This window comes from Myotis myotis, unplaced genomic scaffold (genome assembly GCF_014108235.1).
Source record: "Myotis myotis isolate mMyoMyo1 unplaced genomic scaffold, mMyoMyo1.p scaffold_m19_p_17, whole genome shotgun sequence".
Lineage (NCBI taxonomy): Eukaryota > Metazoa > Chordata > Mammalia > Chiroptera > Vespertilionidae > Myotis > Myotis myotis.
The window spans coordinates 35,521,422-35,535,517 of NW_023416321.1; the positions used below are offsets into that span (position 1 = coordinate 35,521,422).

The window sequence follows — 14,096 nt, forward strand, 5'->3', positions numbered from 1 at the left end:
CCTGCTCACCTGCTCCATAATCCTGCTGCAGTCCTGTGTCCCGCTCTCGTTGGGGCCCATCGGGGCCGGCAGCATCTCCACTGTTGCAATCACCGACGCCTGCAATGTTCCATGCCGCCCCTGGTAGTCACTGCACGTCATAGCGAGTGGTCGAACTCCTGGCCAAGGGGATAGTTTGCATATTAGGCTTTTATTATATATGATGATAATTTTGACATAGCCAGTTTGCCTCAGTGGTTGGAGGGTTGGCCTGTGGACTGAGGGTTGCAGGTTCGATTCCAGTCAGAGTGCACGTACCTGGGGTTGTAGGCTAGGACCCTGCTCCAGTTGGGGACCCTGCTCTAGTTGGGGCACTTGCAAGAGGCAACCAATTGATGTGTATTTCTTTTTTCTTTTTAAATATTTTTATTGATTTCAGAGAGGAAGGGAGAGGGGGAGAGAGAGATAGAAACATCAATGATGAGACTCATGGATTGGCTGCCTCCTGCGTGCCCCCCACTGGGGATCGAGCCTGCAACCCAGGCATATGCCCTTGGCTGGAATCAAACCCGCCACCCTTCAGTCTGCAAGCCGATGCTCTATCCACTGAGCCAAGCTGGCTAGGGCTGATGTGTATTTCTCAAATCCATGTTTATCTCTCCCCCTCCCTTCTCTCTAAAAAATCAATGGAAAATATATTTTTGGGTGAGGATTAATAAAATTTTTTTTTTAATTTTGAATTTGCTACATCCCTATCTTCTTGTTTGTCTTCTTTACCCATAATTTTAAAGTCATTAAGAAATATACACTTAAAAAAAAAAGAGGCCACTACACAATCCTGTTTTATGCTCCTGGAAATTAATTGCTTCAGGAGAAGACCATTTCTATGCATCAGGACTTATGGTAGTTTTCAGCGTAGATTGAATGTGAGGAGGTATTTTTATTTATGTCTGTAATAAATATGGTCTCTACCCTCAAGAAGCATACTAATAGACGGCTCTGCCTCTTCTTCACATTGTGCTCAAGACTCCCCTTTATTTAAAAGTAAGGAAGATTTTTTTTCTTTAGTCCTACTAGAATTGCAGCTCTGTATCTTATGTCTGCTTTTTTTATTTCTCAGTTTGCCATCCTTAGCCTCAACTTTTCAGCAATACTGTATTTTCCAACTAATTAAAGTAATTTTGTGCCCTGATTGGTGTGGCTCAGTTGGTTGAGCATCGTGCCATGCATGGAAAGGTTGCAGGTTTGATTCCTGATCAGGGTACATATGGGAGGTAACTGATTGGTGTTTCTCAGATCCGTTTCTCTCCCTGTCCCTTCCTGTCTCTCTAAAAAAAATCAATAAAAACATTTTTTTTTGAAAAAGGAAAAATTATTTTATATTTGACTATTTTGTTGTCATGTTATATTCATTATTTTCTCTTTATCTAAAACCTGCCTCAAAAAATTCCCAATCGTTTGTTTCCATCTTTCTTAGTCTTTCAGTTTTAAAAGGTGACTTGGTCAGTGCTCAGTTCATCTTATATTCTCTTTGTCACCTTCTTTCTAGTCCCTACCCTCACACCTCACTCTAACTAGATTATATATTTCCTTAGGGGTGAATTACATTGTATACATTTTTACTTATTTTAAAACCTTACAGACAGAGCCTAGCGTAATAGTCAATGAATGAAAGGATATGTAAAGCTCACATCTTTTATTATATTGTAAGTTTCTTATGGACAGAGACTAAACATTGTTTTTATGTCACATGTAGCTTTCCATAGATGAGGCATATGGCATACAGATAAGCGTTCTTTGGATGAATACTGGGTACTTGGTACATCTTCAGTAAATTAATGAATATATTGAGATCAAGAGTATACTTATTTCTCAGTTGCTGTTGCATTGGAGGTAGATATTGGTGTGGATAATAATATAAACTAGAAATTAGTTCAGTTGAGATACTGCAGGTTTTCCAGTTGGGTTGCCATAACAACCTGGGCAGTTGTCCTTAGATATAAACAAGAGATCTGCCTTTAGGATTAAGATCATATCCTAGAGAAAGCCATCTTCCAAGAGCAACTACTAAACTCTGTAAAAAAAAAAAAATCAGCCTTGGCTGAGTAGCTGAGTTGGTTAGAGTACTGTCCCTATATACCAGTGGTTCTCAACCTTCTGGCCCTTTAAATACAGCTCCTCATGTTGTGACCCAACCATAACATTATTTTCGTTGCTACTTCATAACTGTAATGTTGCTACCGTTATGAATCGTAATGTAAATATCTGATATGCAGGATGGTCTTAGGCGACCCCTGTGAAAGGGTCCTTCGACCGCCAAAGGGGTCGCGACCCACAGGTTGAGAAGCACTGCTATATACCAAGATTGTGGGTTCAGTCTGTGGTCAGGGCACATACCGAGAAGCAATTATTGAATGCATAAATAAGTGGAACACAAATTGATGTTTCTCTCCATCTCTCTCTCTTTAAAATCAATAAAATTTTAGAAATTCCACTTTTGCATAATTGCTATTTGACTATAAAGCTTCCCCCTCTCCCCCAAATCATTCCAAATGCTTCCATCCTAGTCCAGGCCTCTGTCATCTACTTCCAGCCTCCCCATGCTTTAATATCATATATTATTTCCAAAATAATCACCATGAGCCCTATCTGGTTTGGCTCAGTGGACAGAGCATTGGCCTGCAGGCTGAAGGGTCCTGGGTTCCATTCTCTTCAAGGGCACATGCCTGGGTTGAAGGGTTCTATTCCCAGTAGGGGGTGTGTAAAAGGCCGCCAACCATTGATTCTCTCTCATCATTGATGTTTCTATCTCTCTTTCCCTCTCCCTCTCTGAAATCAATAACAATATATTTTTTAAAAATCACCATGAAGCCGAAACCGGTTTGGCTCAGTGGATAGAGCATCGGCCTGCGGACTGGGAGGTCCCGGGTTCGATTCTGGTCAAGGGCATGTACCTGGGTTGCGGGCATATCCCCAGTGGGAGATGTGCAGGAGGCAGCTGATCGATGATTCTCTCTCATCGATGTTTCTGGCTCTCTATCTCTCTCCCTTCCTCTCTGTAGAAAATCAATAAAATATATTAAAAAAAAAAATCACCATGAAATAACCAGTTTTAGGACATTGTTCCCTTTTTTAAGTATTACAGTGATTTCTGCCTTGTAATTCCTTTGGGCTAACTGCATAGTATTCACCATACCTTATGCTTTAAAAATGCCCCTAGAACAGTATGTCTTCTGTTAATTGTTTGTATGCTTGGAAATATTAGCAAGCTTTTTTTTTCTTGATTTAAGGCAATGGATTTTTTTTGTGTGACCTGGTTTGACTTAAAAAAAAAAAAATCAGATCTAAAAAAATAAAAATAATAAATAAATAAAAATCAGATCTAAGAGCTGTTATAGCTATGTTTGTCGCTTGAAAATGTAGCATTTGTAGGCAGAAACCAGAAGGATAATATCAATGTTAAGGGAGGGTAAAAGTTCTTTAATTTAAAAAAAAAAATTTTTCAGTATAAAGTTAAGACAGCCAATTGATTTTTCTACAGGCTTTAAAAATTGGCTTACTTTCTCTTATGTTAATTGGTGTTCAATCTGTGTGTGTTTTGTTTTTGTTTTTATTTCAGAGAGGGGAAGGGAGAGGGAGATAGAGATAGAAACATCAGTGATGAGAATGATGACAGCTGCCTCTTGCATACCCCCTACTGGGGATGGATTCCCGAAACCCAGGCATGTGCCCTGACCACCCTGACCGAGAATCGAACTGTGACCTCCTGGTTCATGTGTGGATCGACACTCAACCACTGAACCACACCAGCCCGATGGTGTTCAAGCTTTAAAAAGAAAAAAGTTATATCAAAACCAGTCCCATACAGCTGGGCTTGGATGTTTGCCCATATTTCAGATTTTGATTTTTTTTTTAATTTAACGAAAAGGATGAGAATAAAGTGATATTTTGCATCTTTAGTTCTGAAAACACAATAAATTTTTAGTTTTACTATGATGTTTATTGTAGTCATTTAAAAACACTAGATATCTACTTGTGTGTTAATTACCATGATGTTTGGTAGAAATACAACAAGGAATAAATATGTTGCAGCTTTGGAGGACAGTTGTTGAGGAGACACTATTAAGGCAGATAGTTAATTACAGTGTACTGTGAGAAGTTTTAAATATGTGTATGTACAAAGAACTATGAAATCACAGGAGGGAGTTACTCTGCTTAATTTTTTTGTCAAAACTATGTAAATAAATCCCAGTTTTGCTATTTATGCTAGCTGCTGAGAACTTTGCTAATGCTGTTTAAATACCATTGATAAGTATGAGGTTGAACCTGTGTAATTACCATTATTGGCAGTTTTATGGTTTAACTCTAATAGTATTTCAGTATGGCAGTTAAAACAAAATAAAACATTGTTAATTTCTTTTGCCAATGCTGTATGTCATTGTTGGATAATAGTTTATTAAAATCAAACTGTGTTGACTGTACCATTTTTGGAAAGCATTTTTAAAAGTTTAGCTTGGTTTCTCTTTTGAAGAAGATAATATATATGAAAGAATTTATGAACTAGAAATTGCTATGCCCTTATAAGTTAGTTACTAAATTGCCTATTATTGTGGAGATATAATTATTTGGAAAGTCTTGCTTTCAAAGTTTGATTCCTTACAAACATTTATTGAGTGCCAGAACAACAAAGAAATTCAGTTCATGTTTTCTCCTAAGGAGGTCAGTCTGGTACTAAGCATAGCATGTATCTAGTTACAAAGAATGTGGGAGGCAGCACAGGATAGAATCAGTGATTTTTCAAATTTATCTTAGCACTGTAAACTTTTACCCAAAAACTCTTGCACAGAAACCCAATACATAAACAGATAAAAAGGGAGTCCTGTCTGTTTGGCCTCCTTTCTGTTCTCATTCCTGTTGTTTGAAACCATTGATGTGGGAGTAAAAACCAAACCTGGCTTAAATCTGGGTCCTGCTACTGCCTAGCTATTTGACCTTGGATACATGACCTGACCTTAGTGAAGTTGTTTCCTCATCTGTTAAATGAGGATATTAGTTTCTTTGCTGGGTGTTGGAAGAATTGAACATTGTAGAAGAGGGACTTAGAATGTAATGGCATTCAGTAAACATAGCTATTAGGATTATATGGACATGACACAATGAGACTAAAGAAGAGGATGCCTACCTCTGCCAAGGGGAATGGGCTGGCCAGGGAGGGCTTCACAGGAGGTGATTGGCCTCCTTCAGGTTGAATCTTAAAGGGGAATGGAAAATTGCAAGATATATGGGTGAGGGATATGTATACCAAAGTAAAACATTTTAATAATGAAGACTTCCGCATGTGGAATGCTACTTCATTATACCTTTCTGAAATAAATGGCCTCCCCTGCATTCTGTATAGCTTTTCCTTAACATTCTTTGACTCATACTTTAGTATTAGGCTGGGCCAGGCTGGGTGAGAGTCTCTATTTACTTTGTTTTTTTATTAATTTCTTTATTGATTAAGTTATTACATATATGTCCTTATCCCCACATTAACCCCCCCCCCCATGCCCTCCCTCCCCTGTTGTCTGTGTCCATTGGTTAGGCCTATATGCTTGCATATAAGTCCTTTGGTTGATCTCTCCCCTTTACCCCCACCCTCCCCTACCTTCCCTCTGAGGTTTGACGTCTGATTGATGCTTCTCTGTCTCTGGATCTGTTTTTGTTCATCAGTTTATGTTATATTCCATAAATGAGTGAGATCATGTGATATTTATCTTTCTCTAACTGACTTATTTCACTTAGCATAATGCTCTCCAGTTCCATCCATGCTATTGCAAATGGTAAGAACTCCTTTTTTACCGCAGCATAGTATTCCATCGTGTAGATGTACCACAGTTTTTTAATCCACTCATCTACTGATGGGCACTTAGGCTGTTTCCAGATCTTAGCTATGGTGAATTGTGCTGCTGTGAACATAGGGGTGCATATATCCTTTCTAATTGGTGTTTCTAGTTTCTTGGGATATATTCCTAGAAGTGGGATCACTGGGTCAAATGGGAGTTCCATTTTTAGTTTTTTTGAGGAAACTCCATACTGCGCTCCACAGTGGCTGCACCAGTCTGCATTCCCACCAGCAGTGCACAAGGGTTCCTTTTTCTCCGCATCCTCGCCAGCACTTGTCGTTTGTTGATTTGTTGATGGTAGCCATTCTGACAGGTGTGAGATGGTACCGCATCGTCGTTTTGATTTGCATCTCTCCGATGATTAGTGACTTTGAGCATGTTTTCATATGCCTTTTGGCCTTTCTTCTATCTTCTTTTGAAAAGTATCTATTTAGATCCGTTGCCCATTTTTTGATTGGGTTGTTTATCTTCCTTTTGTTAAGTTGTATGAGTTCTCTATAAATGTTGGAGATTAAACCCTTATCGCTGATAACATTTGCAAATATGTTCTCCCATGCAGTGGGCTTTCTTGTTGTTTTGTTGATGGTTTCCTTTGCTGTACAAAAGCTTTTTATTTTGATGTAGTCCCATTTATTTATTTTCTCTTTAGTTTCCATTGCCCTAGGAGCAGTATCAGTGAAGAAATTGCTTCGGCATATGTCTGAGATTTTGCTGCCTTTGGATTTCTTTAGTATTTTTATGGTTTCCTGTCTTATGTTTAAGTCCTTTATCCATTTTGAGTTTATTTTTGTGTATGGTGTAAGTTGGTGGTCTAGTTTCATTTTTTTGCATGTATCTAATTTTCCCAACACCATTTATTGAAGAGGCTGTCTTGACTCCATTGTATGTTAATGCCTCCTTTGTCAAATATTAATTGAGCATAGTGGTTTGGGTCGATTTCTGGGTTCTCTATTCTATTCCATTGATCTATTTGTCTGTTCTTGTGCCAGTACCAGGCTGTTTTGAGAACAGTGGCTTTGTGATACAGCTTGATATCCGGTATTGAGATCCCACCTACTTTGTTCTTTCTCAGGATTGCTGTTGCTATTTGGGGTCTTTTTTTATTCCGGATGAATTTTTGGAAAGTTCATTCTAGATCTGTGAAATATGCTGTTGGTAATTTAATGGGGAGTGCATTGAATCTATAGATTGCTTTGGGTAGTATGGGCATCTTGATGATGTTGATATCTACTTACTTTGACTAATTAAATTGATTGACTAGTCAGTCACCTAAAGGAAAACGTACTCTAAACCTGAATTTGTAAGCTGTCTTGGTTATAATGTAATGATGCATTTATAGACAAGTCCTTCCTAAAAGCAGTTGCATTCGTGTGTTGAAAATTAGGAATCTTTATAACCTCCTCTGAGGTCTTAGTGTTTTTATTTGTTATTTTAATGCCTGAGGTTCAGCGTAATGGTACTAATGCTATGGTACATTACAGGTGAATATATTTACTTGGACCGTTTTTGTTTTTTAATCCTCACCCAAGGATATGTTTTTATTGATTTTTAGAGGGAGAGATTGGGAGAGAGAGAGAGAGAGAAAGAAAGAGAGAAAAACATTACTTGGTTGCCTCCAGTATGGATCCTGACTGGGGATCGAACCCACAACCTAGGTATGTGCCATGATCTGGAATTGAACCTGCAACCTTTTAGTGTATGGAACCATGCTCCAACCAACTTAAGCCACCAGGCTAGGCTACTTTGAATTTTTGAGAGAGCTAGAAAGTTAGTTTCTAGGAAAAGCTAATGAGGCATAATTGCATACTTTTTCTGCCTCAACAGTGAAATATCTTTTCTTATAACAATCAAATTTTAGGCAAAACGTTTCAATGAGTTAGGCTAATACAATGAAGTAGTATTAAAGAAAATGGATGAGACATAGAAACTAAGAGTGATGTATATATATAAAATCAGATAGTACTATGTACCAGGCACTCTTCTAAGTACATGGGTCAACTCATTTAATCTGCCTGACAAACTCTGTGAAATTATTATTATCTTTTTTGTCTAGTTTAGGAGGTTTGCAAACTATGGCTGGCAAGCCAAATCCTGCCTGCTACTTGTTTTTGTACAGCCTGTGAGCTAAGAATGGTTTTTTTAAATAATTTTAGTGGTTAAAAAAAGCAAAAAATATATATATATTGTACAATTTTACTTCATAAAGATTTTTATAAAATTTATTTTGTAAAATAGTTTGTAAAGTTAAAATTATAACTTATTAATTTCTAAAAATGATATGAAATTCGGCCCTGGCTGGTGGGGTCAGTGGTTAGAGCGTCATCCTGTGGTGCACTTGTGGGTCCCGGGTTCTATTCTCTGATCAGGGCATACACTCCGGTTGTAGTTTCTATCTCCAGTCCAGGTGCTTACGGGAGGCAACTGATTGCTGTTTCTCTCTCACATTATGTTTCTTTCTCTCTCCCTCTCCCTTCTCTCTAGAATCAATAGAAAAAACATAACATTGGGTGAGGATTAAAAAAAAAATATATGAAATTCACATTTTAGTGTCCGTAAAGTTTTATTGGAACAGAGACACACCTGTTACTTTACATATTGTTTATTGTTGTTTTCTTGCTACAGAAATTGTAACGTTGTCAAAACTGGGAATATTTACTGTCTAGCTTTTTACAGAAAGTTTGTTGACCCCTGGCCTAGATACAAGGGGAAAAGATGAAAAGCAACAAAGTTAATATTACATGTAAATACATGTAAAGGAATGCATCTTTATTAGGACAAACCAGGAAGATTAGATAATTATATAATGAGAAAGCCAACTGTATTTTCTTGAAGGATTAAAAAAACTGTTAATAAAAGCTTAACTATAGTGATAAATGCTTACTTATATCATAATGTTGGCTTGACCTCTTTTTCCTGTTAATAGGTCTCTTTAAGATATACCTGCGTTGTAAATATTTCTTTGAATTTGAGTGACAGTAGTTGTAATTACCATTGAAATCTTAGTACTTTGGCCTCACAATTTGATAATTGTCTATGGATCCCAGTTAATACTTTCTGACGCTGTCCCTTTGTAATATTGCTTTTGACCCTTTAGTACTAGCTATGATTTGAGCACATGCATCAAAATCACCTGGAGAAATTTTAAAAATTTAGATGCCTCCTCAGAACCTCTGAGGGTAAGGCCCCATCATGATTATACTCAGAAAGTTTCTCAGGTGGTTGTGTGTGGGGAGTGGGGAGGGGGTGGATGAGGTGGTTTTAATGTATAGGTCTAGTTAAGATCCATAGTTACTTCCATCTTAAACTATTTTAGTAAATCCAGTTTGCACAATATATACATGTTCTCAGAGGTGTATATTTCTTATTGGTTTATTTTTTTATTTCAATATATTTTTTATTGATTTCAGAGAAGAGAGAGAGAGAGAAACATCAATGATAGAGAATCGCTGATTAGCTGCCTCCTGCACACCCCACACTGGGGATAGAGCCAGCAACCCAGGCACGTGCCCTGACCAGGAATCAAACTGTGACCTTCTGGCTCATAGGTTGATGCTCAACCACTGAGCCACCCTGGCCGGGTGAGACCTGCTTTCTTGATCCTTCTACTCTTCTATTTTTCTTTCCTGTTTTCACTTTCTGCACAATGCAGTTTAGGTTTTGTTTGATCCATTATTTCACCTCTTGATTATGCATTCCTCCCACATACCTTACAAACCCTCAGCCCAACCCTAGATCTCTAAATATGCATATTTTCTGTGTCTGCAGTCAGACTGTACATACTTAGTAAAGAAAAATCACATGTCTTTGTACATTGGTACCACTAAAATTTCAGTCTCCCATCTAAACAATGTTCTTCCTGTTGCATTTCTTTGCTCTCCATAGCAGCTATTTCAAGCCTCGTAAAGCCTTCATCTTTACCCTGCCTACTCAGCAAATGACCTTACTTCCTTTTTCCCCCTGAAATATAAAAACATATTTGTGCCCTAGCCAGTGTGGCTTGGTTAGGTGTCATCCCATGCACTGAAGGGTTGCCGGTTCTATATCGAGTCAGGGCATGTGCCCAGGTTGCAGGCTTGATTCCTGGTTAGGGGGTGCAGGAGGCAGCTGGTCAATGTTTCTCTCCCTTTTCCCCCTCTCCCTTCCTCTCTCTCTAAAAATCAATTAAAAATCTTTTTTAAAAAAATTTGCATCTTTTTTTCTTTCTAACACAGTGGAAGAGGTGACCCATCTTTATGTGTAAGACTTGTACATGTGGATCATATTCCTTTCTCTTCCTCTTCCCTTAGCTCCTTGTTCCATTTTTTTTTTAAATGTATTGATTGATTTGAGAGAGAGAGAGAATATGATAAATTATTTGTTCCACTTATTTATGCATTCATTGGTTGATTCTTATATGGACCCTGACTGGAGATCAAACCTGCAACCTTGGCTTATCAGGAAGACACTCTAACTAACTGAGCTACTTGGCCAGGACCTCCCTCTGCTTTAAAAAAAAAGAAAAGACTTTCATATAGAAAATACCAGACCCATAAATAAAATTAGAGAATGGTGTGGTGAACCCTTTTTGTACCCATTACCCAGCTTCAACAGTTATCAACTCAAAGCCAACCTTATTTCATATATTTTCCACCATCTACTCTTTCCACCCAAAATTTTTGAAGCCAATTCAAGGCATATAATTTAACTGGTAAATTTTTTAAAAATACTTTTTTATTGATTTTAGAGAAGAGGGAAGAGATAGAAACCTCAATGATAAGAGAGAATCATTGATCAGCTGCCTCCTGCATGCCTCACACTATGGATCGAACCCACAACCCAGGGCATGTGCCCTGACTAGGAGTCTAACTGTGATCTCCTGGTTCATAGGTCAATACTCAACCACTGAGCCACACCAGCCGGCTTAACTGATGAACTTTTTGTGTGTATTTCTAAAAGACTTAACCACAATACTATAAATACTCTTGAAAAGTTCACAATTATTCTTTAATATCATTAGACATCCGGTCAGTGTTCAAATTTCCCCAAATGTTTATTCACTTGTTTATTTATTTTATAAATAATTATTTTATAAGTGATTTTTTGAATCCAGATCTAACTAAGATCTATAAATTGCAATTGTTTATCACTTCTCTTTTAATATATAGGTTTTCCTTTCTCTCTTTCTTAGAATATATTTAAAGAAATTGGGTCATTTATTTTATAGGGCTTTTCACAGTCTGGATATTGCTGGATATATCCCATCGTGTCCTTAACATATTCTTCTGCCCTCTATACTTCATTCAAAGTGGTAGTTGAAGCCAGATATTTGAACAGATTCAAATTTGATTTTCAGGCAAGAGTACTTTATAGGTTGTATAGTGTTATTCTATCAAAGAGTATATAAATCATGTCTAGTTGTCTGCCTTTAGTTGATTAGGGTGAGAAAATGGTGATATTAAAATTCTTAATTCCTTTCTTCATTTTCTCTGTGTCCATTTTTTTCGTTCTACCATTACCATTTAAGCATCTTGCTTGGTTGAAATGGAAAAACACACACACAGCAGCAACAACCAGAAAAACGGCTTTTCTACATTTCCACCTCTTTCTGAGATATTTATTTATGGTGTCATCTTTAATTCCTCTCTTTGTACTAGTCAACCCACTTAAGTGTGGTTTTTGCCATGTTAAAACTATGTCCCTACCATTTTACTAAATCTGTTCTCATCAAAGTTATCAGTGAGCTCTATACTTAATGGAGCAGACCCATTTCATACCTCATTTTGCTTAATAGTTGGATAACTTTAGATACTGTGGATTGTCTCTCCTGTTTTTATTTTTACCCCTTTATTGCTTTTTCTTAGCTTCAATTGTAAATTCGAGGGTTTTTGTTGTAGTTGTTGTTGTTGTGTTTAAGTGTTGGTGTTGTTCTGCCTGGCTCTGCTGCTCTTGCTGTACACATTCTCCATGGGACAATCTCATCCATTGTCATGGCTTCAATTATTTCATCTCTAAGTTGATAAGTACTAAACCTTCATTTCTGTAAGTTGGTTCTCTTCAGACCTGACTTGTTTGTACAACTTCCTACTAGAAATCTCACAGGCACCTTGGAGTTAACATATCTAGAATGGAATGAATCATACTTTCCTCATCCCCTCACAGATTTTTTTGTTCAACTTAGTTCTAAGCCAGAAATCTCTGGAAGTTACCTTAGACTCCCTGGCTGACTTTTCTTTCTCACTTTCTTGCCCACATCTAGTCTCCAACCTTGTAAGATTTCCCTGGTAAATAACTTAAATTCATCTAATTCTCTTCAGATATTGCTGCTATGCTAGTGTGAATCCCTATCATCTATCACCTTCATTACTGCAAGCCTCCTCCTATCTGGTCTCTTCCTTTCCAGTCTTTCTGGTCCATTCTTCATTATAAAAGTGAGAATGATTTCATCTAAAGACTCCCCATTGCTCCTAGGACAAATTGTGAAGACCTAAGCTTGTTTTGTCATCAAGCCCCTGCTAACCTGCTCAGTTTCATCCTGAGTCATCACCCCCTGTGTGGTAATACTTGTTACACTTTTCACACTGTTGCTCATTCTTGGATGACTTTTCCAGTAGACTGTAACTTCTTGAGTGTAAAGACCAAGTTTCCCCCCTCATTTAACCTGCTGCCTGGCACATACATAGTATGCGTTTTGTAAATGTTTGCTGAATTAATAAATTAACTTAAGCAGTGGTTGAGAATCGACCTATGAACTAGCAGATCATGGTGCGATTCTGGTCGGGCCATATGCCCGGGTTGTGGGCTCAATTCCTAATGTGAGGCATGCAGGAGACAGCTCATCAATGATTCTCTCTCATCATTGATGTTTCTATCTCTCCCTTCCTCTCTGAAATCAATAAAAACATATTTTAAAAATTTTAACTTATGCAATAGTACATCAGTATACATTCAATGTACATTCAGTGATTTGTTTATATCTTGTTTTTATTGTTATTAGATCACCCCTGTATTCCGGTACTGCCAATTTTGTACATTGATTTGCTTTTTTTGGGTGAGAAGCAGTCTCTCCATAATTAAATTAGACCATGTAATGTACTAGGTGTACTGGTTAATAATGGCAGATTTTGTAATCAAAGAAACACGATAATTTCAAGAGAGACATCAAAAGTGCTTTATTCAGCCCTAGCTGGTTTGGTTCAGTGGATAGAGCTTCGGCCTGTGGACTGAAAGGTCCCGGGTTCAATTCCGGTCAAGGGCACATGCCTGGGTTGCGGGCTCCATGCAGGAGGCAGCCGATCAATGATTCTCTCTCATCATTGATGTTTCTCTCTCTCTCTCACTCTTTCCTCCTCTCTGAAATCAATAAAAATATATAGATTTTTAAAAAGTGCTTTATTCAAAGTAATGTCCATTCCTAGCTACACATTTCCCTCATCTTTCAGGTAATTTGTGGATACTGTCTCAATAGAACTTTCCTTGTTTGAGGCAAACCATTCAGAGACCCAATTTTCCACTTCTTCGTATGTATTGAAGTGCTGCTCAGAAAGTGCGTATGCCATCCATTGGAACAAGTGGTAATCTGAAGGAGCAAGGTCTGGTGAATACAACGGGTGGGTTAATACTTCCCAGGCAAGATCTTTTAACATGTCTTTAACTGGTTTTGAAGTGTGTGATGGTGCGTCGTAATGAAGCAAAATTACTTTGTCGTGTCTTCTGGCACATTCTGGTCATTTCACGATCAAAGCGTGGTTCAAATTAATTATTTGTTGTCATCGGTAGCGATCAGTATTAATGGTTTCACCTGGCTTTAGAAGCGCATGATACACCACACCTTCCTGATCCCACCAAATACAGAGCATTGTCTTCTTTCTGAAGCGATTTGGCCTTGCATTTAATGTTGATGGTTAACCTGGATCAACCCATGATTTTGTGCGTTTGGGGTTCTCAGAATAAATTAAATTCACTTTTCATCGCCAGTCACAGTTTGATGCAAAAAAGACTTTCTTTTGTGCCATTGAAGCAACATTTACTGATGACTTTTTGGTTTTCCATTTGTCTTTCGTTCAGTTGATGTGGCACCCATTTTCCTTCCTTTAAAATCTTTCCTTTTGCTTGTAAACGATCGGAAATTGTTTGCTGAGCAACGTCTGCAAGTTGTTTTTGAGTTTGACACGCATCTTTATATAATAATGCTTGTAATTGTTGGTCTTCAAACTTTTTTGGTTGACCTGGACATTCTTTGTCTTTCACATCAAA

General features: G+C 37.8%; 1 protein-coding gene across 6 annotated transcripts in view; it reads left to right on the top strand.

Annotated features, from left to right (window-relative positions):
• PAFAH1B1 (platelet activating factor acetylhydrolase 1b regulatory subunit 1) overlaps positions 1-14,096 on the top strand; it is a 70,487-nt gene that overhangs the window by 11,997 nt on the left and 44,394 nt on the right. Inside the window, exon 1 of one of the 6 annotated variants that reach the window (XM_036341080.1) lies at positions 13,399-13,450. The exons of the other annotated variants lie outside the window; for them this stretch is intronic. The gene's annotated coding sequence lies outside the window, so the exon portion shown is untranslated. Of the gene's footprint in view, positions 1-13,398; positions 13,451-14,096 lie in introns of those variants that run through there. 6 annotated transcript variants of the gene reach the window in all.